Source organism: Pteropus vampyrus, unplaced genomic scaffold (genome assembly GCF_000151845.1).
Source record: "Pteropus vampyrus isolate Shadow unplaced genomic scaffold, Pvam_2.0 Scaffold70, whole genome shotgun sequence".
NCBI classification, from domain to species: domain Eukaryota; kingdom Metazoa; phylum Chordata; class Mammalia; order Chiroptera; family Pteropodidae; genus Pteropus; species Pteropus vampyrus.
In genome coordinates this window covers 7,221,147-7,247,791 of record NW_011888851.1, presented here as the reverse complement: position 1 = coordinate 7,247,791, position 26,645 = coordinate 7,221,147, and the positions used below count along the sequence as shown (strand labels likewise).

The 26,645-nt window shown below is 39.0% G+C and overlaps 1 protein-coding gene and 1 pseudogene across 1 annotated transcript in view; one reads left to right on the top strand and one right to left on the bottom strand.

Moving 5' to 3' along the window:
- The window catches only part of LOC105293276, a 71,640-nt pseudogene that overhangs the window by 5,765 nt on the left and 39,230 nt on the right, over positions 1 to 26,645 (bottom strand).
- The window catches only part of TMCC3 (transmembrane and coiled-coil domain family 3), a 238,759-nt gene continuing 222,619 nt past the window's right edge, over positions 10,506 to 26,645 (top strand). The window contains exon 1 of the mRNA XM_011361788.2: positions 10,506 to 10,526. The gene's annotated coding sequence lies outside the window, so the exon portion shown is untranslated. The remainder of the gene's footprint in view (positions 10,527 to 26,645) is intronic.

The window sequence follows — 26,645 nt, the reverse complement described above, 5'->3', positions numbered from 1 at the left end:
GTGTGTGTGTGTTTCGGGGAGGTGGTCCTCACCCCTCGCCTCCAGAAGTGCCCTCGCTGGCATTTGGAAGGCGCGAGGGAGTGTGAACTCGAGTTGCCCCCTCGGCCTGAGCGAGCCGGGCGCTGCAGGCAGACGGGAACCGCGCAGTCCTGGAAGAGGCGCCCAGCACATGGGCCGGGGGCGTCCTCCGCGACCGCTGCTTCCTAAAGCAAGCGTGAGGGTCCCTGCACTCACCACCACTCCCACGCCCACCTCCGGCCAGAGCTCTTAGTGGAAAAACTCCAGTCTTCAGGCTGAGCTGCAGGATTTATTCCACCTCAAGGAAGAACCTGAGAGTTTAGTGCTGCTTATTGTCAGCACTATAGCAGCAGGAAGGCCCTGGCAGCCGAATCTTTCCAGTCCTAATCTACATGAGTGTTGGTGATTTCATAGATTACCAGCCCTAGCGTGCTGTTTGGATCGGAACTTTGTGAATGGAGGCTGCTTTAATCAAATGCAGGATCTCGACACCTACAGGGTAGAAGGACAATAGAAGAAACAAGAAAATCCAAGTAGACATTTCTCCAGACCTTCTTAAGCCAACCCTGATGACAGTTTAGGCATCAGGGAAAGGCTATTGGGTGTTTTTTGAAGAGACAAGGCTGAGAAGAAATGGAGAAAACAGAATAAGACTTTCTCACCAGAGCCTGTGAATTTCTCCTGTGGGTTGGACTTTTGGGGTTGCCTTATTACTAAAGTATACCTATGTGCCTATTACTTAGTCACCTGAGAGACCCTTTCAAAGATTTCTTCCTCTCAACCACTAGATCGCTTTAAAGGGAGCTATGGCCTGTGGTTTTGCAGGTGGTGCCAGAATTAAGTCTTCTGTGTGTATGTGTGTGTGTGTGTGTGTGTGTTGCATGAGTGTGTGAGGTGTGAGGGAAGTAGTATTTGGAGGGGATGTAAAACAAGTATAAATTGGCCTAGCTGCCTCTAGAAAGGCTGTTAGTGAGCTGGCATGGAAATTTACCTGGCTTACCTTTTGGATTTAGTCCAAACCTGCTCAGGTGTTTCTGGAGAGGATAGGATTCCAGCTAGGCAGACCAGATAATTTAATGCTTGCCATTTGTTGGAGCAACAGAAACAGAAACTGGAAGGGTTACATGTTTGAACTCCAAATTCAAGGGTCAGCAACCTTTTACCCTCAGTGTAACTGGGATAGTTATGGAAACCAGCTGGGATGAGATCTATAGGCCTAAGTAAGGAGAATCAAGATTTGTAGATGGAGGGTGTTGTCTAGGATACAGCCATACCTCAGAAATATTGTGGGTTTGGTTTCAGATCACTATAGTAAAGCAAGTATCACAATAAAGTGAGTCATAATCTTTTTGCTGGGAGAGTCTTGCCTTCAGTTTGTAAAAAACGCAACACCTGTGAAGTGCAGTAAAGTGAAGTGCAATAAAATGAGGTATGCCCGTATCTTAAAATGGGATTTGCATACTACCTGCTTTAGGATGAAAGAGATAATTGCTTGCTAGAAATGCAGATATCTGAGCAATACTTCAGACGTCTTAAATCAGAATCTCTGAGACTTGGAGCTCAGCAATTTGCATTTTAAACACCCCCACCTCCATAAGTCACATGTATCAAGCACCTACTGTATGCATGCATGTTTTAAGCTCTAAGAGTACAGTGGGGAGATGACAGCCACGAACCTGTTTTCTTGGAAGCTACATCCTAGTTGAGAAATTAGACAATAAAGAAGTAAAAAATTATACAAATAATTTTAGATAGTGATGAGTGCTATGCAAGTTCTACAGGGCCTCGTTTGCCAGGGTGAAAATATTTGGATTTTAGCTTAAATGCGGAGGAATGATGTAATCTGGTTTACTTTTTTGAAGATCGACTTGGCTATTGTGTATAGAATGGGTTATGGAATGGGTATGGTAGTAGTAAAGGAGATCGCCTTTGTGTAAAGGGGTGATGGAGACAGTTGGAGGGACAGGATGTATTTTGGAGATAAGAGTTAACTGAACTTACTGATGTGGGAGGAAAGAAGAGGTAGGAATCTTCTAATATATACCTAAGGTTGCTAATGTGTGTGTGTGTGTGTGTGTGAGAGAGAGAGAGAGAGAGAGGTGGGGAGGGTGGAGTAAAGAAACGATCAGGCCTCAGATGGAATGCCCCCAATGATAATAACTGATATTTAGTGTACATATGCTGTGTACCTGGTACTGTGGTAGTAAGTGTAATAACAAGACTCCTGTGAAATAGTAATTGTTGTCATCATTTTGCAGATGTGATAACAAGCTCAGAAAGGTTGAGTATGTTGCTCAAGGCCACTCAGCTTAGTGTTGGAGCTGGGGCTTATACGTGGGTTGGCCTGACTCCAAAGCCCTGGCTCTTGCCATTACACTGTGCTGCTTACAAACTGTCTGCTCCTGTCCAGACCATTTCTGGGAGTAACAGATAATTTGGCAGATGCACGTGGCAACTTTCAATTGTTGTAGATCAGTAACGTTAGACCAGTAACTAGTAGAATAGAAAATAATTACTCTCATCTGGTGTTCCTGAGTGAGAGAGAAGGTGCATAGAGAATGTACAAAGTAGTACACAGAAGGTGCCCGGTAATTGGGTTTCTCTGAGGAGAAGCCAGAGTGATGCCTACCACTCCACCCAGTGCTTTGACCTTCATGTCATGACCACCAGAGAAGCCATGTGCTGGATTCTTCTTTCATCTCTTCACATAGCTAATTAATGTTTTGTTCTTTATGTTTGCATCCAAAACGAGCTTTCCTATGCAGAGCTAGAAGTTTCAGAGGACTGGTTGAAAAAATTTGTATTAAAAAGAGTTAGAAATCAGTAGTGAGAAAATAATTATAAAGGTAGCTACTATTTATTGATTGCCTTCTCTGTGCCAGGCATCTGTTGTCTCCCTTACACGTTCATAACAAACTTTTAAGTTAAAATTAATCGGTGATACATTCATGTAATATAAAATTCAAAAGATGAAAAAGTTTGCTGTGAAAATTGTTCTTCCTGTTCTGTTGCCCAGCCAGCTGGTTCCCTTTCCCCAGAAGTAACTGATATTAAAGCAATTTCTTGTGTCCTCCCACAAATTATGTATATTCAAGCAGTTGTACATTCATACTTTTTCTCTTTTTTACACACAAATGTAAATGTGAATGGTAGTATATAAGTGTAAATGTTTTACACACAAATGTAAACGTATCATACAAGGGCACTTTGCTTTTTTACCCTTCAGTATTTGTAGATCTACCTGGTTCTTTTTATGGCTGCGTATGGGATGCCTTTATATGGATATGCTAGAATTGGTTGTTTCTAGTCTTTTGCTATAATCAGCAGTGCTGCAGTGAATAATCTTATACGTAAATGATTTTTATGTCTACAAGTATACCTGTATGACAAATTATAGTAGATTTCAGGGTCAAGTGATAACATCTTTAGTTTTGTTAGGTAAAGCAGTATAGTATAGGGGATATATATATATAAAATCTCCAAGTATAGCATAGACTTGGAGCTAGATTGCCCAGGGGATTGCATCTTGACTCTGCCATTTAAAAGTTGTGCAAGTCATTTAACCTCTCTTTGCCTCAGTTGCCTGATTTTAAAAATAGGAATAATAATAGAACCCACCTAATAGGATTGCTGCGAAGATTGTATCCATTAGTTTGTGTTTCATAACAAATCACCCCAAAACTTAGTGGCTTAAAAATTGTAACTATTTTATTTAGCTCATGAGTCTGTAGGTTGGCCGGGAGATTCTTCTAGTTTGGGTCAGCCCAGCTGAGCTCTGCTGGATTCTTTCATGCTTCCATAATCACCTGGTAGGTCAGCTGGTAGCTGGGAGATCTAGAATGGCCTCACTCACATGTCTGGTGGTTGACAGGTGAGTTGGTCTACAGGGACCTCATTTGGGATGGCATGTGACCTCTCATACTCCAGTCTAGCTCAGGTTTCTTCATGTGGTGATCTCAGGGTTCCAAAGAGCAGCAAGAGACGGCAAACCCCAAAGCATAAGCCTTTTTCAGAAATCTGCCAGTGTCACATTTGCTGTTGTCCTGTTGATCAAAGCATGGCCAAGCTCAGAGTTTGTGTGTGAGGGGACGCTTCAAGGACAGGGATACAGTCAGGGGAATCATTGCTGAAATTTAGCTAACAATCTACCATGAAAATTGAGTAAGTTAGTATTTGTAAAATGACTGGTATAATGCCTGGCACATTGTAAGTTTGTTAAATTGTAAAAAGAAAAAGATTTCCAAATTGTCCTCAGTTTATAGCCTCACCTGCAGTGTGCTTTCCTCCCTTTTTCTTCCTAACACTGTACCTGAGTGATTTATGCATGGCAAGGCCGATGTTGTCTGTGGAGAGGCAGATGTTCTCGATGAAAAAGTGATGCTCAGAGATATTAAGGCATTTTTCTGATGCTACAGGCCCAACAAGAATTGGAATCCTTTGTCACTCTAACTACGCAGCATCTCGGCTTCACTTGCCACTCTAGACAGAGATATGATTTCTGGGTCCCAAATGCTCCCATCCACTGCCCTCTTGCCTGCCCTCACATTTCGTATCCCTCATTTTCATCTCACATTCGGATCTTATTAGGTTGAGAAGGATCTGTCAATCTGTTGAAGTTTTTAACAGTGATTTTGATTTCAGCCTGGCCTACTGAATTAAAGTGTCTGCACAGGCAGTGGACTCTGTTATGTCTGTGAAGGGATGATAAAGGGAAACCTGTTTTAAATTGAGAAAACCATTGATTCTGGCCTTATTTTGTTTATTCTTTCTTCCTTTCCATGTCTTATACCTTTTTGCTTCACTTTCCCCTTTACAATTCAAGAATTCCAGTCCCCAAGGGGCAGATGAAAAGGTAGGAGACATCAATTCTTAGTGATTCAGGACTTCTCCGGAGACAGATTGCTTGAATTCACATCCTGCTCAGCGATTTACTAGTTGTGTGACTTGGACTGGTTAACCTGCATTAAAGGGTTTTTTCTGAGGTCTGAATGATAATCTGTTCAAAGTGCTCAATTATTACATAGCAGATTACTTTTGCTTCTGTCTTTTCTGTTCTGTTTCACAATTGTTTTTCTCTAGACCTCTTCCTATGCCCCTAGATATGTCTAACGTTTACTGATTCCTTACTCTAAGTACCTTAAATGTAATTAACTCATTTAATCCTCACAGCACACCTATGAAGTAAATGCTATCTTATGTTCAAGTGAGGAAGCGAGACACTGGCTAAGTAATTTGCCTAGCATACCACAGCTAATAAATGATGTAGCAGAGATTTTAAATCAGGCATTCTGGCACCACAGTCTGTATTCTTAATGTTTTTGCTACCAAAAAAAAAAAATGAGATGGAGGTCAGGGGTTTAAAATTGAGAGCTTCTGCTCTAGGTAAATTGCTGCCGAACTCACATGCAGCTTTCATCCTTGGCAGCAGCTGAGTATACCCAGCTACACCTTAGACATAAATCCCAACACAAAAATGTATAAACATTCAATCCTTTTGCCAAAAGCCTTTCCACTTCAATCATTGTAATCCTAACAAGATTTCATGCGTTGTGCCTTCCTTGCAACTGAGGTGTGACACTTGAAAATACATGGGGCTTTTTTTTAATGTTTGAAAATCAAGCTGGCTAGTTATGAGTCTTGCCACCTCTTGCTCCTTTTGATGGACCGCTGCTGTGGTGGCAGACGTTTGCCAAAGTGGCAGGAGAATAAAACATAAACACTGCAGATAATAAATACCTTTATAAATTTAGAATTGTGCATATCTTCAAGTTTTGTTTCCATGTAGACTAAATGTGATGTGATAACACTCACTAAACACATATTTAAAATGAACCTCCTACTATGCGCTGAGCATTCATTGTGAGTGAGCAGGCTCTGCATGGCCCGATTTCTTCATCAGTTTCATAGTCTATCTGAGAAGATAGTTCAGTTGTTCCATAAATTGTGATATGATGTTACAAAGGAAGAATAAGTTGTGAGGGGATTTTAGTGGGAGTTCCTAACCTAGTCTAGGGGTTTCATAAAGCCTTTCAGGCAAGGTGATGTTTAGCTAAGAGTTGATGGACGAGCCAGGGCAGTCAGAGAAAAGGAGGATGATCGCGTTCCAACTGGAATGAACAGCATTTGCAAAAGGAGAGTGAAGAATGGCATATATGAGGAAGTGAGATGCATTCAGAGTAGCTGAATGAGTAGAGTGCAGGAGAGTGTTGGCAATGGTTGTAGTTGGAAAGGTGGAGAGAGGGCAGATCATGAAAGCCTCTGTAAGTCTGAGAAGTGTCCTAAGGGCAATGAAAAGCCATTGAGAGGGTCTAAGCATACTTTTGAAAAACAGATATTTGTCTCAGGAGGATCTTTTGGCCACAAGGTAGAGAATGGACTGGAAAGACAAGACTGAAGGTAGGAAGACTGGTTAGGAGGCTGTTACAGTCATCTAGATGACCTGGACTAGGGAGTGGTAATGGAAATGGGGAGATGTATTCTATTCGAGGTATTTAGCAGCAGAATCAGTAGGACTTGGTGACTGATAGGATATGGAGGATAAGGGAGGAGAGGAGTTAAGAATGACAGAGTCTCAGGTTTCTGGCTTCATAAAACCAGGTGTATGGTGATGCTATGACCTGAGATATAAAACTCTGGAGGAAACACAAAGGCATGGAGCTTGGGAAAATTGCTTCTGTTTCGTACGCATTGAGTCTGAGTCACCTGTGAGTCATTGGAATAGAGCTATCCAGAGCAGATGATTATTAAAGTCTGTAGCGTAGAAGAAAGTTTTATTTAAAGATATAAATTTCTGAGTTATCGGCATATAGTAATAGTAATCGAAGCCATTGGAGTTATAGAACACCACTAAGAAAATATATTTATAAACAGTGGTTCACAAAATCTGTTATACATAAAAATCACTTGGGGAGCTTGTTAAAAGTGCAGATTCCTGAGCAACACCTCCTAAGTTGCTAATTTTGTAGATCTATGGTCAGAAACTGGAGTATGCAATGTCTGGTAGAGCTGACAATATGCATAATCCAGAAGCCAGCCATTTCACCCTTAGTTATGTGTCCTAGAGAATATCTAGCACTCAGTGACCTACACTTTTTTGAAAAGGAAATATTTAATGTATAAAAAAGATATAAAGAACAATACATTGGTATCCACCACAAATTAAAAAAATTGCTAAGATAGACTGTAGTATATTTATGAAGTGGAATACTACTCAGCCATAAAAAGGAATAGACTACTGCACATGCATGAACACGGATGAATCTCAAGCTAGACACAAAAGTGTACATACTGTATGATTCCATTTATATGAAATTCTAGAACAGGAAAAATTAAGTTATGGCACTAGAAATCAAAACAGTATTTGCTGATAGGGATTGACTAGGAAGGGGCATGATGGAATGATGGAAAGGGGTTCTTGATATGGGTGTGGTGTTATATGGGTGTATACATTGGTCAAACTCATTGGACTGTACACTTAAGATATGTTTATATGTAAATTATATCTCAATAAAAGACTGTACTACAAAAAAAGCAATAGAGATGGAGCTCTCCTAGTACCTTTCCTTCCAACCATAGGTAGCTTCTGTCCTGAATTTAGCATACCTATGTACTTTAATGCTTTTATTATATATGCTTGTATCCTTAAGTAATATATGCTATTATTTTGCATGTCTTTAGACTTTATATATCACACACACGTATATGTGTATGAATGTATGTATTCTGTAATTTGCTTTTTTTCTCAATATTATGTACGTGAGATTCATCTATTTGATATCAGTAGCTGATCATGCATTTTTAAAGCTAAGTATATTTATTTATTGGAATACTACATAGTTAAGTTATCCTTACTCTTTTGCTCTGTATTTAGGTTGTCTCAAAAGCAGTGCTGCTGTGGTTTTGTGTATCTACTTGTTTGTGAGTGCTAGGGCCCTGAAGGGTAGAGTAGTGGGGCTGTAGGATTAAACATGCTGTCAGTTCTAGATATTGCCACACTCTTCTTCAAAGACACTTATCAGAAGTCTATGAATGGCTTATATTTTTACCAAACACTTGGTACTGTCAGACTTAAAATATTTTTGCAAATCTGAAATTTGAAATATTATCTCATTATGGTTTTAATTTATGATTCCCTGATTAGTAGTATGGTTGAACATGTATATTTTTATGTATACATTGGCCCTTTGAGTTTCCTCTTCTATGATTATCTGTTCATATCTTTTACCCATTTGTCTTTTGGATCATTTTTTTCTTACTGAGTTGCAAGTATATTTTTCTAGTTTATCTTGTTTTTAAATAGAATATTTTTGATGAATTTTAATGTATTTGAGGTTATCTGTTCATTCCTTTATGGTGTATGCTTTTTGTTTCATAAGGAATTCTTCCATGTCTGAAGACTAAAGATATTTACCTATGTTTTCTAATAAGAGTTTAAGTTTTACCTTTAATATTTAGACCATTAATCCACTTGGAATTAGATTTAGTGTATTAAGTGAGGTGGGGATTCAGTCTCTCCTCCATATAATCAATTTCCAGCAAAACTTATTGAATATTCATCCTTTCCCCACCAATGTGTATTGCCACCTTTGTCATATATCAAGTTTTCATACGTGGATAAGTCTATAGGCTCTTTATTCAGATCTTAGTTATTATTTATAGTAAGTCTTGACATCAGGTAAGATCACCCCATTTCATTTTGAATACATTTAAATGTTTTATTCATGGCTATATCTACTGCCTAGAACAGCGGCAGGCCCATAGTAGGGACTCAAAAAATATCTATTGAATGACTGAAGGAATCTCATCTGGTACCAGCTAAATAAATAGCCCAACAGTTTCCCGACATGCTGGACAGTGTTTTACCTTTGAGGAAAGGAAGAGGAGGCCATTTGGAGCCCTGTGTCTTGGTCCCACTCTCTCTTGCTCTCAGTTGCCTTTTGTTCCTTCTCTTTCAAACTAGGATCTTGAAGAATGAATCTTCTGCAGACCCAACAGAATGGCTACAGCCTGCAAGTTCAGGGTTTTGTGAGAATGAGATTGCTGTTAATTGTGACTTTGGTGGGTTCTGATCACAAGTTGTAGATAGCTCTGTGAGGCCTTTTGAAGTCTGGCCAATATCTGGGCCCTTAAGCCTTGGAAATAGGACAGGGGGTCATCTAAAATTAGGTCTTCCATGCATCTTTTAACATCTTTATTTTGTAGGCTAGTGTTACTTCAAAATAGACTTCTTCCTGTAGTATAGTTCTTGGCATGTTTAGTTAATAATAGAAAGAACCACCATTCACTTAATGATTGCTATGTGTAAGGCATTGTGCTCAGGAAATTGACTCTTTGAAACCATATTTTTCATTGACTCTTTGAAACCATATATTTTTTTCCTTTTTGCCATAGCAATATTTATTCTTTCTTTCATTCATCTAACATTCTTGAGCTCTTGGGCTGAATTAGGGACTAGGACTGCCAAAATACACAACTTCTGAGTACCAGGAACTGTTTAGTGAGGGCCAGACTTTTTAACACATATTTACCATGCAGTGTGATGATTGGATTAACAGAAGCTTATCCAAAATACAGCCCAGAAAAGAGCATCGTTAACTTTGAGGGACAAGGAAGAGCAATTGTGTTGTCAGGGGAATCTAGGAAGATGGTTTTAAGTAGGACGTGAACCCTAAACGTAATGTTAAAGTTCTGTGTATTCTCTCAAGCTTGATCTGATTACTCTAGCCTTCCCCTGCTCTGTCTTCCGTCTTTATTCATCGATGGTTTCTTGTCCATGACTTCCTTCCTCAACTACAATTTTTCAAATTAACTTTTTAACAGCTTCACTGAGGAAAGATTTACATATTGTAAAACTACCAATGTTAAGTGTATAATTCACTGATAGTAAATTTGCTGAGTCAAAACCATTATTTAAAATATTAACCCATTTAACAGGGAAACTGGGGTACAGAGAAATGAAGTGTCCTATCTATGCATATCCCACCAATAATTGGAAGAGTAGGAATACAGACTAGTGTAATGGCTTGTTAAAGCATATTTCAGTTTTTAACAGGAAAATAAGCCCATGGAGTTCTTCATCATAAGGGCACCTTCTTTATTACCTTAGAATCTAAAGACTAGGTATGTTAAAACTGGAAAGTTATAACAGAAGGTTTGGGTAAAAACACTGGGAAAGAATGCTATATTAGGTGTTTTTTGAAATGTGAGTAAAATACCTTGAGTCGAACCAATACACAGCATTAGCCAAACAAAAAAACCAACATTAAAAAACTTAAAAAAATAGTTGAACTAACAATGTGTGTAATAAAGCCACAAATTAAAATATGTATTTTCAATGTTAATAATAAACCACTCTGGTTACTTATATTCTAAACCTTTATGCTTATTATTGGGCTTTCCAGGGTATTTATAAACATTAATTTCCTAATGGAGAATATTTTCTTCCCTTCACCCCCCAGGAGGATCTGGAAGCACCCTGGCATGAGCCAAAGTGGTGTTCACTACTCCAGGTGAGGCTTCTAAAGGGCTGTGGTCCACAGGCCACAGGCTGACCCGCAGGGATTAGAATGGACCAGAGGATATTTTCTTATTCTTACCCCCAAGCAAGTTGTGACATGTAATAGTCTAACAGGCGGTTCAAAGTAGTGAGGCTCTCCACTTTTTCCAGCTGAAATTACGGAGTTTGAAATGTTCTGACAATTGAATTAGCTGACTGGTGTAACAATAGCAAATGCTTTATAATTTGTGTTGCCTTCAGAGATGGCAGAAATTAGGCTGCTGATAATGGACTGCAATTATGTGGACTGTGAAAGACCATCCTGCTGTCTTCAGTAGAGGGGGGGGGTGGGGAGAGGACAGCTGCTCCTGCCTTTCTATTTTGAATTATGCTTTACATGCTGCATTTCTGATTTTTTAATATACTAATGCTGGGAAAATGGCAACAGACGAGATATTTGTTGACAGGGGCGAGCTATCCTCAATAAAAGGCGGGCTCATACACAGCCCATGCAGAGTGCTCTGCCGGGTTAGTGTGCTCAGCTACCTCTCTTTATGCATTCGCCATTCTAATAGTGGAATCAAATGTGTAGAAACTCTTCCCTGCCCCAACTCTCAGATCAGGAAACCACAGGAATCATTTCAATTCAACATTGGGACACTCAGGCAGAGGTAACTTTTCAGCTCAATATCAAAGAAAGTAGATCTGAGATCATTCTAAGTTCAATATTTTATTTCCTATTCAGTAAACAAAGGCTAGGTCAGAGTCAGTTTTTAGGAAGCAACCTAACTCCTTCCCTAAAGCAGGGGTCGACAGACTATTTCTTTGAAGGATCAGATAGCATATATATTAGGCTTCGTGGGTCATATAGACTCTTGTCACAACTACGTAACTCTGCCATTGTAATGTGAAAGCAGCCATAGGCAATACATAAAATAAGTGTGACAGTGTGTCCCAATAAAACTTTATGGACATTGAAATATGAATTTTATATAATTTTCACATGTCATAAAATATTATTCTTCCAATTTATTTTCGATCATTTAAAAATGTTCAAATTATTTAACAGGTTGCTGGATTTGGCCTGTGGGCCATAATTTGCTGGTAGCATTAGAGATTCTCCTGTGTTACAGTTATGTCTACAACTTTCCAGTATGTGAACGACCCTTTATTGCCACACCCCATCCTCATACTCAATGGATTATACAGAGCTACAAGGACAGAAAACCAGAAACCCATCCCAAACAAAGATATTTGCCTCCTCATACACCCACACATACTCCTACCTGTTTTAATTTGATATTCATGGCACCCTTTCCTAATTACAAGATATCTTGTTCCTATCCTTTGGGATCCTGGTAAGTTACATTAATTAGAAACTTAGAATTATGCATCGAATTAAAAATAAATCAGTTATCATTCAGCAGAATGTCATTACTTCCTTTGCAGAAGTGAATACATTTGTTTATCTTTGGATAATTGCTCATTATAAGTTATAAAATGAAATTACATTAGAATGTTACAAGCTGTGTATTCTGCAAGTTTATTAAAGTTCCATTTGAATAGATATTTTTTAGTGCTTGTGAAAAGTGGTTAATTGGGATGCAGATGGTCCTTCCAAACTGTGGACAGGTGAAAGAATTGTTCGGGCATACCAGTTATTAGTTGATCAGTTGCATGGATACTCTGAATGAGACCCAGGAGCAAGTTAGAGTTCACCAGTGCTCAGACACTTGGTGCTCAAATAATGATTCGCTGGAGATAACATTATACTGTGGCATCTGAACTAAAGTCTGACACACACAGGCTTGTGGTCTTGCACCACTCTGAGCCTCATTTTCCTCCTGTGAAATGGGGAAGAAATAGTTTATGTGAAGGCGCTTTTTGTAAACTCTAAAGTGCTGTCCATATGAAACTATTACTGTTATTTGTTAAGTCAATGCAGTTCTTTGTTCATAGTTCACAAACCTGACTGATTATTAGAATCATTTGTGGGAGTAGTGGGAGTGGAGCTCCAGGAAAATACAGATTTCCAGTCTCACCACAGTCTTACTGAATCAGAATTTCTGTGAGCAGACCTGGAAGTCTATATTTTTAACAGATTCCCCTGGTAATTATGATATGTTTGGGAAACTCCATTTTGTTCACAAGCCTCAATTGATGGATTTAAGAAAACCAAGTACTTCCCTCTTAATCCTAGCTTGGACTTTCCCCCTAAAAGTTCATGCCATTTGTTTTCAAAGCTAGTCAGGACTAGGAAGAGAGAAGGTCAGGAAGAACAAGAATTGTGTTCACTTCATTTTCTTAGGTGTGTCTGTTGCAGCAAGTAGAAATAGAGGAAGGACTGGTGCTTTGATGTACAAACGAGTGAATGAGCCCATTGTGTTTCCCCTCTGCCAGCTCCCCTCTGCAGCTGGGAGGTTTACAGTGTCGTTTTCACTCTCTCCTGTGCGTTGAAGCATGTTTGCAAAAGCATGAGATTCAGCACACTGTGAATGTACAGCAGGTTGACAATATCCTTTCCAGTTTTGCTACTCAAAACTCATCATCGAAAATGTTTTTTTCCAGTTATTTCTGGAAATAGTACAATTGTGATGTTGGCACATACAGATCACAGACACAAAAAGAATCTCAGTAGTACTAAAAAGATAAATTGATTCGGCATTTATCACATTTTCTGCATTGCCACTAATTTACATGTGAGTAATTGTAGATTTCAAATGAACGAAAGCATCCACCTCCACATGAGCAGCCCAGATTGTTTTCAGCAGTACTCAGTAGTATATACACACACACAAATGCTCTCTAGTAGTACATTGAAACTTTCTAGTGTTGAGGAGCCATACAAAGTATTCCCCTGTTTACAAAATTCCTTCCACAAATATTATCTATATTTTCCTGATATATGTCATAAATTTACATGAGATATGGCCTCATAGTCTTTATATCAGAAGTTCACAGTCTTGGTAAGAGATGGTCATGACTATCACTTCAGAAAAAGTTAGCTTTCATGTTTGTTATACTAATCATATTTACAAATTATATTCATTATAAAAGAATTTTTCCCATGGAAAAATAATGAGATCAATATATCTACTCTGTATGTAGCCTGGTCCTTTATTTCAAGGGTCCCCAACCCCCGAGCCGCAGACTGGTACCAGTCTGTGGCCTGTTAGGAATTGGGCTGCACAGCATTTGGTGAGTGGCGGGCAAGAGAATGAAGCTTCATTTGTATTTGCAGCCGCTGCCCAGCACTAACATCACCACTTCAGCTCCACCTCAGATCATCAGGCATTAGATTATCATAGGTGCACCAGTCCCTATGGTTAGGGACTGCTGCTTTATTTCATAATCTATTTGTTATTATAATTTATTATTATTATTTATTATTTATTCCATTTATTATTTTATCAATTTGATGGAGATACTATGAAAGTAAGTAAATGCTTAACACATGTTTGAGCGACTAAAAGGAGTATATATCTTCTATATTTACTAATGTTAGATATGCTCATACCTATTGTTCAGCATCCATTTCTAGTGTTAGCTCTCTCCAGAAGATGACTTTGGATGCTAAGTCTCCATCCTATGGCTCTAAATCTTCAGAGATAAATTTCCAGCAAAGTCCTAAATACCTTTCTTTTCCTAAAAGGTCCTCAAACTCAGTATGTCAAAAATGGAACATATCTTTTACTCTCAAACCCGATCCTCTTCTTGGGGTTCTTATTTCAGGGAGCCTCCCTGCCATCTCCCAGATGCTGCGGCTTCAATCTTTGACATCTCTCTGACTCTTTCTCTCAGTCCTAATCAGGGGCTTATACTGTTGAGTGAATCTTTGTCTTCTCTCCCTTCTACCACTACCCTCCTACTTTTAAATCTTTGATTCTCAAACCAGGGTCCAAAGAGTTTTAAGGGGCTCCATACAAATATTCTTGGAAATTTTAGTGTTTTTCATCATACGTTTTTACGGTTTCTGTTTTCATGTTTAGGATAATCTAGCAAAATGAACACCTACGTGTTTGTAATCTTTAAGATTTATGCCTGAGTTCTGCCACTGATTTTAATGTCCGGTGTTTGTTTATGTGTTGACTCTAAATTGGGCAGGTCTTCTTCTGGGCTTTCATGGTGCCCATCTTTGTCTAGGTAGAACTCCTCGCATATGGTTGTAGTCATTGTGTATAGACTGTTTGAGTCTTTTTTCACCTCCATACACATTCCCATGTTTGGCTACAGTTATTTTAATATTTATGTAGTATTTAGTCATGTTGATAGATGACATTTGGCTTAAACCATCCCTTATTTTTAGACTTTTGGATTATTTTTATTTGTTGGTTGAATGACATAGTTAAAAACATCTTTGAACTAAGTTATTTTTCTCTCATCTAGATTTTCTTGGGAATCCCTTGGGAATTATTAAATCAAAAGGCACGAACAGTTTTATTCCTCTTGTAATATGATCCTAGGCTTTTTAATGAAGAGGCTTGACTGAGTTGTAATTTATGACTTCTTTTTAGACACGTTTCTTTCATTTCCATTTAAATTCTCTTTGATTTGGGGTCAAATTAGAAAGAACAAATGATGATTATTATCTTTCTGCCACTTCACTGTCGTTGCTTCTCTGGACCATTCTCTCATCCTCCAGTCTTTAGCCACGCCTTCAGAAATGTGTAAAATGTATATTACAGCAGCCTGAGTAATGTTTCAACAGGCAAATCTAATGATTTAATCTAATCATGCTCAAATGAAGCAGAAGCTTTCCGTTGCCTGTAAGATAAAATTCAACTACACTGTCAGGGCGTACAGAGCCCTTAAGACATGGCTTGTTTCCCTATCTAGGCTTATCGTTGGCTGCTGCCCAGATGCATGCTCTGCTCGCCCTGAAGGCACTATTTTCAGTTGGGAATGTACATACTGTTCCCTCAATCTGAAATGAACTCCCCAACCCTTTGCTTGCCCGCCTGGCATGGCCTTGCTCATTCTTCAAAACTCAGTCGAAAGTCCTAAGTGCTGCTCTCTTTCAAACCCTTATTACGCCTATTCTTTTGGCTTTGTCGCCTATTTTGAAGCTCTTTGTTAATTTTTTAATCTTTTCACTTAGATTGTGAGCTCATTAAAGACAGAAATTTTGTCAGTCATTTTGTAACCCAGATTTTAATATAGTGACTAGCACATAGCTGGTCCTTGATAAGCATTTTCTGAATGAACAGAACCATTATTTTGATTTACTTGTTTGTAAGTAGACTGCTTCTAGGTAAGTCTACTTATTTGTAAATTGAGAATCCATTTATAGTATATATGGTAATTCTCAACTGTCCAGAATATCAATGTGTTAAAAACAAAAACAAAAACAAAACACCTCTCTCCCTATTTTTTTAAAGGATAGTAGTTGTAATTTTGTTTATTAGTTAAACTGTAAACCCTAGCTATAAGCTACATGAGGAGATACTTAGTTCACCATTATATTCCCCAAGCTTAGTACTCATACCTGACACCCAGTTAGTATTCAATAACTATTCATTGAATGAGTCGATAGATGAATGAACAAAATTTTGAGAAAGGCACTAACCATATGGCATGTCACTAACCTTGACAGGTGGGAATTTACTACATTTATGTGTACATATCTGTCCTATTTTATTCACCATTCTTTCAATGTGTCCATGTAATTCACTCCTTTTCTTGATAATCTCTATGCCATCTCCCACCTCTACCATCATGACTCTGAGGGCCTTTTTGAACCATGCCATCTCCTGCTTATCTCTTTAATAGGAGATGACTTGGAGATGTCAGCTATAAGCCAGGAAGCTAATACCTTGGTGTAGTAGGCAAGTTAGTGCTTTTGCCCCCACCCCCATTCCCCAACAAGGAGGCACGCAGTTTCTAAGGCTGGCTTCCTCATTTATTTCCAATCATCAAATCTAAATTAGCCAACATCCTGTTGTTCTGAGGGATAAATAAGTCACATCTGCATGACCGAGCTGATTTATAGAGACCTGATGTTATCCAGAGCCTGAAGCCAAAATCTGAAGAGGTCATTTTGAGGGAAGCATGAAGTATTGTCAGAGAGAGATCACATCCCCTTTTTCTGTGTTGAATCTCCTTGGGGTGTATGTCTCATTTCTTGGTATCATGGTGAGAATTTGCATGATTTTGACTACAGCCTATTACGAGAACCAAGAAATTCCATCTACTACTTAGCTTCTCTCTTGAATTGCTAGTCCTTTTAAAAAGCTTTATAAAGGAAAAAACAAACTGAGGTAGTAATTAATGGATGGCAGGGAGTAACATGGTGTTGCAAGGAAAAAAGATCTTCAGCTGTGTATAGGAATGATGTAAGCCAGAGACAAAAGAAAGAAACTTGGAATGGCAGCAAAAGTCTGCTGTTTGGTTCACTAAAAAAGGTATTATACATTCTCGATGACCTTCCCTCAGGCTTAGGACTTCTATTGAAGCCCTGCTGTGTGAAAGCTAAGGTCTTAATTGAAAATAGAATGTATCGAGCCAGTATTTATTACAGTTATAATTAATGCTGACTGCTCTCAGATACATTCTTCTTATAATTCTGGAAGGACTGCTGGAAGTTTTGTAGTCCTGAGCATTGTTTACCTTTAGCTGAAGGGCTAGCTAGAGACAACAGAGTCCAGTAAGCGCAGACCAGGGCCTGAGTGTCTAAGTGGCAGAGGCCAATGTATCTATGTCAGAGGAAGTATTGCACCCACATGGCAGGTGGTACAAAATGAGACTAACTCCTATGTCAGGACGTGGGTGAGCATTCCAGGGGCAAGCGAACAGTGCTTGGCATACAGGAGAGAGCTGAAAATCAAATGAAAGAGTACTAGTGAGGGCAGAGGAAGGCAAGGGCTTACATCTGATATAGATGTAGTGTTTCTCTCATTCCATATTTAAGGCCAGTACAGTTTCCTTGGCTCTGACATTCAGAGGAAGCTGATGTCTTAGGGTTCTCCAGAGGAACAGGCCAGTAGGGTATGTGTATATGAGGAGATGTATTACAGGAATTAGCTCATGTGGTTGTAGAGGTCGAGAAGTCCCATAGTCTACTGTCTGCAACTAGGAAAGCCATGGTGTAATTTAGTCCGAGTCTGAAAGCCTAGGAATCAGCTGATGGTCTAAGTCCTGAATTTAAGTCTGAAATCCAGAGAACCAGAAATGCCGCTGTGATGTCCAAGAGCAGGAGAAGGTGGATGTCTCAGTTCAAGCAGAGGGAGCCATTTTGCCTTTCCTCTGCCTCTTTCTTTTCAGGCCTCAACTGATTGGACATGCCCAGCCACACTGGGGACGGCCTTCAACTTTATTCAGTTCGTCGGTTCAAATACTAATCTCTTCCAGAAAGAGCTTCACAGACACACTCATAAATAATATTTTACCAGCTATCTGGGCATCCCTTAGCCCAGTCAAGTTGACACATAAAAATAACTATAACAGCTGATTAATTCTAAGTACCTATAAAAACTTATGCATATATTCCTGGAGCCCCCATTCCCTCTCCACCATGGGCACTATAGAAAAGGCCAGGCTCTGGCAGCATAAAAGGAGAATGCGAGGTGGAGGCTAATTATAAGGATTGTGGGGGAAAAGACATATTTAGAATGGGTGGATGATTGTTGTTTGGGCCTGCAGGAATTTAGAATTCTCCAGCTACTTAGAAAAGATTTTTTTTTTTTTTTAATTTTATTGTTCTCTCACCCAAGGGAGAGGACAAAACATTTTGGATGAGCTAAGATCTAAAGGCAGTGAGATGGGGAAGGTAGAGCATAGGCTGGGTGGGTGTTCGTTGGACCAGTTTTGCTCTTTATCTGTTTTGTGATTCTGGGCACATGAAGACTTGTGGTTTAGGGAAAAGATGTGAGACTGGGAGACAGAAGTCCTGGGTTCTAGTCCTGAATCTGCCCCAGATGAATGGCTTGTCACCAGAATTGAATCAGGAGCATGTCACTTGGATGTGAGAGTTTTAGATTGTTTAGAAAACAATGATGTTGGTTCCCAGACATGGCTTTGACGTAGACTTTTCCTCAGTCTGAAACAAAATTGGCAGAAAGAAAATGACAATGGTTATTGACTTGTTATGAAACTAGGTCTACTCAATTTAATGATTCTCCTAAATTCTAAGATCAGGTATGTCCTAATCCTTGTGATGTTAAATTCCTTTCTTTAATGAACCGATGGTGAAAGTAGATGGTGGTCGGTTTGTTTTTTAGTGATTTTACTTGGCAAAATAAAAGTTGGTAACTTTGTTTTAATCCTTTAAATTATTTTAAAGCTAATGGTATACGAAATCCATAATGCTCAGACCAAATAACCTTTAAAGTTCCTTTCAGTTCTAACAGCTGAGGAGTCTAACCTTTTCCTGCCACTTGTTCCTGTGAAGTGAGAAACTCAAGTGTCAGTTTATGTTTGCATCATGAAACAAGCTGTATTTTTACCTGGAAAAATCATAGTACCAGTAATAAGTATTACAGGTTTTCTTCAACTGAAACAAAACTGGAAGCATTACTTTAAATCTTAATTTGAACAAAGATTAGAACTGAAATACTCCAGAAACACTCTGTCAAACATTGCTAGCAGGAGTGTAAACAGGCCTAGTGGAAGGGTCATCAAATATTTTCTGTAAAGGAACAGATAGTAAATGTTTTAAGTTTATAGGTCACATGAGGTCTCTGTCACAAATTATTCTCTCCCCGCTCCTTTTTCTTTAAAAAACAACAACAACAACAGCAACAACAACAACAACTCTTTAAAAATGCAGAAACACTTTAGTTCATGGGCTGGATTTGGCCTGTGGATCATAATTTGCCATCCCCTCGTCTAGTGTCTCTGGAAAGTCGTTTGGCTTTATTTGTCTCAGTTAGAAATACACAGTTGTCCACAGGCTGCAGGAATTTATCCTACAGATAGGCTTGCATCTGTGCAAAATGGCCTGCATACAAGGTTACTCATAGTAGCATTGTTTGAAATATCAAAGACTGGCTGCAACCTAAATATTTATTAATGGGAACTGGATAAATAATAGAATATCCATATAGCAGAATACGATAAAGTCTTCTAAAAGAACAAAGCAGCTCTTTATAGAATAATGCCTGAGATATACCATCAAGAGGGAAAAAAACAAGGTACAAAAAATGTTTTTAGTATAATACTATTTATTTCAAAAGAATAGTGTATGTGTAAGCTTGTGTGCCTGTGTGCACACACATGGGTGCACAAGTGCTTGTACTTCTTATATATAGGATACTTGTAACTGTGATATCACTGAAGAGGGTAATTGAGTATCTTAGGAATATGGAAACTTACTTTTTACTTTATATTATTTTGCAACTTATGAGTCTAGTGCTGTGTATACATATCACCTATTCAGAAAATTTTTAATTTTTAAAGAATTGAAATGAGGGAAATAATAGTAGCTTTTAATGTGAGCAAATTCAAAGATGTTATTGCTTGAAATAGATCTGAGTCTTTCTTCAATCACAGGTGAACCCTCACTGCCCTTAAATGTACACGTTTGGTTCCCTTTACATGAAGGTACTTTGGCAGAATAATAATCCTTTGTCAGCTTTTGATCATCTAAGGTGGTAGATACCCATCTCAAGAGTTTGGGTTTATGGTTATGTTGTTGGCAGTGTTCCTTCTGATTTTTAAAATTGTGAGCAGTCATACTACAAGTTGACCTGAAGAATGAATATCTGTGAAGAAATTTTAGCTTGGTAACAAAATAAAATCTATAACCATAGGATGTTGGTGCTGGACAGTTCACTGAGACCCATCTAACCCCTTGTTTGGTCAGTGTCCTAAGAGGTATAGAGCTGGCCCACGTTTGGGCAACTAATGATGGCAAAACCTTTAACTGAGACTTGCTCTGCTTTATACATACTGACGTGGGGAAGACCGTACCTCTATTGAGTGTTACTCTGTAAGTCCCAGGCTTTATTTTTCTATGTTCCTGACTCATTAGCAGGCAGAGATGTGGACTGTGGTTCCCCAACAGTAACTCTTCCCTGAGTCATAGCCGTGTCTCCGTGGTCTACTATGGTGTCTCTGTTCTCTTTCTTCCCTGCTGGGAAATTTTAAACAGCTCATTTAGTAGTTCTTTCTCCTTACCCCGACCAGAAGGCCCAGCTGCCTTCTTGGGCCCTTCCCTGAATGCTAAAGTGTTGGGGCAAAAAATAGCACTCTCTCTTCCAAAGGGACAGGGTGACTTGTGGCCAAACATTGTGGTAGGGAGAAGATGTGATAGGCTAAAGATTCAGGGTCAGTGATATTTAGACTTAGTGAGCTGAAAACAGAATAGATATAGTGTGGTAGATTGCAAGGATGGCCAGTTTTCCACCTCTCCCTGTATCCTGTATCCATGCCATTTTCAGTTCTTTTCACTGAAGAGGCAGAGTCTTCACCCTTTGAGTCTGGCCTGGCCTTGTGACTTTGGTTTTGGCCAGTAGGGTGGTTTTGTAGTGATGAATGGTATGCCAGTTTTAAGTCTAGGCCTCCAGAGGCATTGGATGTTTCTGATGGCTCTCTCATGCTCCACCATTGCCAGGAGAACACTTTCAGAGTAGAGCCAAGTGACCCAAGTTTTCCCAGCCAAGGAATTCCCAAATCTGACCCAGGGTGATAATTATACCAGAGTAAATAATCCCAGCCGAGATCCACAGAGCCACCTAAGTGACCACCACACCTAACAGTAAGAGCTATGAGCACTTACTATTGTATGCCAGTGACTTTTTGGATTGCTTTTTCTGCAGCATTATTGTGAAACTATATACATATGGGCATGGTGGGAAATGGACAGGAGGTTGGCTCTGTGTTCAGGCAAGGAGATACCGAGGTTTTCTTTCCCCTTCTATATAATACTGAAACATGAACAAGTTTCTGGTACAGTAGAACAAAACAAAACAACAAAAAGCCAGGGCTAAGTCCCAGCATCAGGTAAGTATTGCATAGTTGGTGAAATACTACAAAGAAAAAGTGAACTTTGGGCAAGGGCTGTATCTACCAGGAGCAGTAGAAATGTCAGTATACTGTAATACTAGCATTTCAAAACCTGTTCTCCTTTCTTTCTCTATTAACTGTTTACTGTAATCTGTTCGGATTTTTTTCCCTTCTTACCATGAGATAATGGGTAGCTATTACAATTTTACTAGTGAACTTATTTAAATTTCCAAATATCAGATAATTCTCATGTTATATAATTGTGATCACACTCAATTAGAAGAGCTACCCTAATTATATGCTTTTTAAAAACCCGATAAAGCTTAAAAAAGAAATTCTAATAAAAGAATCATTCAGGATGTTGGCATAACATTTTATCCCAAGAATATAAACATGTTTTTTTTAGGAAGTATAGAAATAGACCCTATAGTGAATTGTTCCAGTAAGATAAACCATACGCACACCCACTCTTAATTTAAAAAATAAAACTCTTAGTAGGATATTTCTTTAGCATGATTTAAATATCATGTAAACCAAGAAATGAAAATCTGTGTACGTATATGCACACACACATATATATTTTAAACCAATATCTAACATCATATTTAGTAGGAAACATTAGAGATTTCTTAAAATTAAAAAAAAAAAGATGATATTTATTATTGTTCTGGCATTGCTTGCCAGTGCAATAAAGCATGAAACATATATTTAAATTGCAGCTGATAATAAGAAGAAAAAAGTTAAAAAAAATATAATTACAGACCAATAAATACAAGCAAATGTATGGTAACACTCCTAGAATTAATAAGAGCCCAGTAATCTTGTGGGTGCATACATGTGTAATAAGAACTATATTATATACCAGCAACAGTCTGTTAGCTGCAACAGGAAAAATGCTCCTTCACAATAGCCACAAAAAGTGTAAAACCCATAGAAAAACTCTCATATTGCTGGACTTACATAAACAAAAGAATTCACTAGAAGATATTTTCAAAAATTTGAACAAGTGAGCACTACATTAGGTTTCTGGGTGTTGGAATATTGAATATTTTACATTTGTCATTCCTCCCAATTATTTTACAGATTTTATATAAGTCCATTGAGTGCTGAGAAATAGGTTCCTTGCTACCGTCTTTCTGGGACCTCGGTTTGGTAATGTGCAAGGAAGCTTTGAAAGAGTCTCTGTTCTTTCGGACTCAAGAAACAGAAAATCCCGCTAAAAATAGTTTAAACAATAAGAGGTTTAGGTTTATTATCTCACTGTCCAGAGGTACAGTGTTTCCAGGGAATTCAGTGGCTCACCCACGCTACAGAGGACACAGCTCTTTCCTTTTCCTGCTCTGCCGTCCTCAGTGTATCAGCTCTTCCCCTTGGGCTTGGCTCCTGATAGTCGCAGGGCAGCTGTGTCAGTTCCAGGCAACATATCCTCACACAGTGATACCTTGAGTTGAGAAAACAGACCATTCTTTCCTCATTCTTTTTACAAGGAAAACCTTTTCCAGAGCTCTCCAAAAGACTTCTCCTTACATCTCACAGGCCAGAATGACACTGCATGGCTCCTACAAAAACAGGTATTGGGTTGTAAATGTGAAACTAAGAGATTTACATTGGTACAATACTGTTAACTTCAGTTATTAAGTAGCCCACAACTTAGACTACTCAAGAGTCTCCTCTCTTTCCTTTGCTGGGGAGAAACCCCCACTCTGAGCTCATGGTAGAATATAGGGTGAACAATTGAACAAAACGAGCCTATGCCAGCAAAGGAAGGGTGTGGGGGGTGTGTGTGTGTGTGTGTGCATGTATGTGTGTGTGTGTGTCTGTGTCTGTGTCTGTAGGGGAACTGGCTTTGACTAGACAACCAGTAGCCTATACTCTTTGAATCAGGAATTTCAGTTCTAGAAGTTTATCTTAAAGAAATCATAGAAGGGGATGAAGCTTTCTGTGCTCAGATGAACAGTATTATTTACAATAATGAAAAAAATAGGTATTTAGATATAGAATTACCAAATATATGGCACAGGTTTAAATTATTGCACATCCATGATAAACAATATCATGAAACCATTAACAATCATGTTTTTATGGCATTCAAACTCTATAGAGTGTTTCAGGGGGAGCAAGTTATAGAATTACAACTAAACTGATGCATTTTCATTCACTCATACACACTAAAGATTGAGAAGAAATACACCAGAGTATTGGCTTTCTTCTAGTGATAAATTATAGGTAAATTTCTCCTTTTCTGTATTTGCTGCCTTTCTCCAACAAGTATGTAATACTTTTAAGATCAGAAAAATTAATAGCATTGAAATTACACATTTCCATTGTGTCAGTTAGATTTTGCTGTATAACAAACTATTCCAAAATTTAGTGATTTGACTTGGCTCATGATTCCACAGGCCAAGAACAATTTGGACTGGGTCCAGGTTGGCAGTTCTTATGTTCTTGGCTAGGGTTGCTCATGTATCTGAGTCAGCTGCTGGATTGGCTGGGGGCTAGCTGGGGCACCTCATCTTTATGCAGGCTAGCTCTGGCTTGTTCTCATGGCTGTGGAGCAGGGTTCCAAGAGAATAAGCAGAAGTAAACAGAGCATCTTGGGCCGAGTTCAGAATGGCACACTGTCAATTCTGCTGCCTTCTATTGGCCAAAGCAAGTTATAAGGCCAGCCCGGCTCAAGGGATAGAGAAATAACACCATTCCCTCCGCCATATCTTTGATGGAAAAAGCCACACGTCATGATGATTGAGGGATGTGGATATAAGAGGGGTGGAGAATTTGGAGTTATTTTGCAAGCAATGTCACTGCATCTTAAAAAAAAAAAAAAAAAAAAAAAAAGCCTTACCCAAAGATTACTGAAATAAACTATGAAGTAAACAGCATATGCTTAGGTGGTGAGAATGTTTAAATGTTTTCATTCAAGATTATTGGGAAGATTTTATCTTTTCTTCTCACCCATGGCTGGTTGAGAGTTTAGCGATAGCTTATCTGTTGAGGTTGTACTAAGCATTTAAATCAAGCTGGTTTTAGAAGGAGGGAGGAGCAAGCAAAGTCTTCTCTGTAAATGAATTAGTATTGATACATGCTCAGAATTTGTCCTTTGGACATGTTGGCAACTCATCCTGTGCAGTTCTTAGTGGAGTGCTGAGTGATGGGACCACAGCCAGAAGCAACAGGCTGGAACCTCGCCCTGCTCAGAGCCTTGTCACTGTCTTCATCTTGTTCCCCATAGGAATGGAATTTAGAAGAGTTCCATGGTATAAAGACTCAACCAAATCATTAAGATGATACGTGCTATTTCTTCTTGATGTGTAATCATGGCTATGGCATTAGTAAATTGTTGATAACTGAGAGATCTTGTGATGCTCAAACTGGGGATGACGAGGCACACTTAGGGTTTTGTGGGGACCTGAAGCCTTAGCATAAGCATGATGCATCTTCCTGGAGCATCACTTCTTTTTGTTTCATTCTTAAACTTTTTTATTTTGAAGTAATCTTAGATTTACAGAAGACTTGCAAATATAGTATAGAGAGTTATTGTATATCCTTCACTGGCCTTCCCCTAATATTAGCATTTTGTATAACCATGGTTCATTTATCAAAACTAAGAGATTTACATTGGTACCATACTGTTAACTTTAGCTATTAACTACAGACTTTATTCAGATTTTCCCGGTTTTTCTACTAATGTTCTTTTCTGTTCTTGCCCCCAGGATTCAATTCATGTTGCGTTTAGTCATCCTATCTCCTTATTCTCTTCTAATGTATGACAATTTTATCTTCCCTCGTCTTATATGGTCTTGAAACTTTTGAAGAGTAGTGGTCAGGTACTTTGTAGAATGTCTGATGATTTGGGTTTGTCTAGTATTTGTCATGATTAGAATGAGGTTGTGGATTTGGGGGAAGGATACGATAGAGGTGATGCACCTTGTAATCATATAATGCCAGGGAATACGTGACGTCAACATGACTTACCACTGATGATGTTACCTCGATGAGTTGGCTTTAGGATAGTGTCTGCCAGGTTTCACTACTGTAAAGTTACTAATTTTTTCTTTCCATAATCTATTTATTAGAAGAAAATCAGCATCCAGTCCACGTGCAAGGGGCGGGAGGAGATTTAAGTTCCACCTCCTGGAGGAAGGAGTATCAAAGAATTTGTGGGTATATCTTAAAATCACCACAGTAATTAAAATATTTTTATTCATTTTTATTAATATTTTGGGGAAGATACATTAAGACTGTGTAAATAGTCATAGTTTCACACACAGGTCCTAACAGTTTGCTTTTCGGATTGAGACTTTTCCTATTCTAACTGCCCATTAGAAGAAGTGAGAAGTCACCCCTGTCCACTACACCTGAATTTGATTTAGCCTTCTGGATTATTTTACATATTGACATCTGCTAAGGAGGAGCCTGGGGATGGGATAGGAGATTTTAAAGTGAACAGTGGAGAGTGCACTTCAGTTTGTAGGCAGTGACGAGGGCCAGAAGTAGGGGCAATTATTGGGTGACTGCCTTCTTGTCCCGGCTCTGTCACTACAAAGATTTGTGACGTTGGGCAAGGCCCTGAACAGATGGCCTTGGGATAGTGTGTTATGTCATCTGACTTTGATAGGTACAGAGAATCCTTTTTTCTGTCTCGTTCTTTCCATCTGTGAAATAGGGGAACTGTGGATGATCTGAATGAACCTTAACATGCTGCTCAAGAAGGACAGCTGATGGGAAAGATGCAGCGGTGCTGGGGGAAGTTTCTCATTCATCAGGTCACAGGATAGGAGGCTTGTGACAGGAGAGTGGGCCCTGCTACCTTTTGCTCTCTGTTCTGCATATTCTCTTCTGCTTTTCTGTCTGTTGTCTGTCTGCCCCTGCATATGAGCTACAGGGAATCCCTGCCAAAGAGGTAAGCTGAGACCTCAAGCTGGAAGAAATGAGGACTGAAGACAAGCCAGGAAGATTTGCAGAACATGATACTGGATTATCTCACTTTTTTTGAAAACTGTAGGGAGTTCTTTCTGGGCTCTGGTTTTGGCTGTCAGCGGCCCCAGAGTCAGCAGATCTATTTCTCCCATGTGGGTGCTGAAGAGAAAAAAATTCTTGGTCCTCTCTAGGATCAGACAGCCTGTCTCAGCCTTGCCCCCAGTTGGGGCCCCCAGTTCCTTTTTTCCAGATATTTTGATCTTTTGCTTTTCGA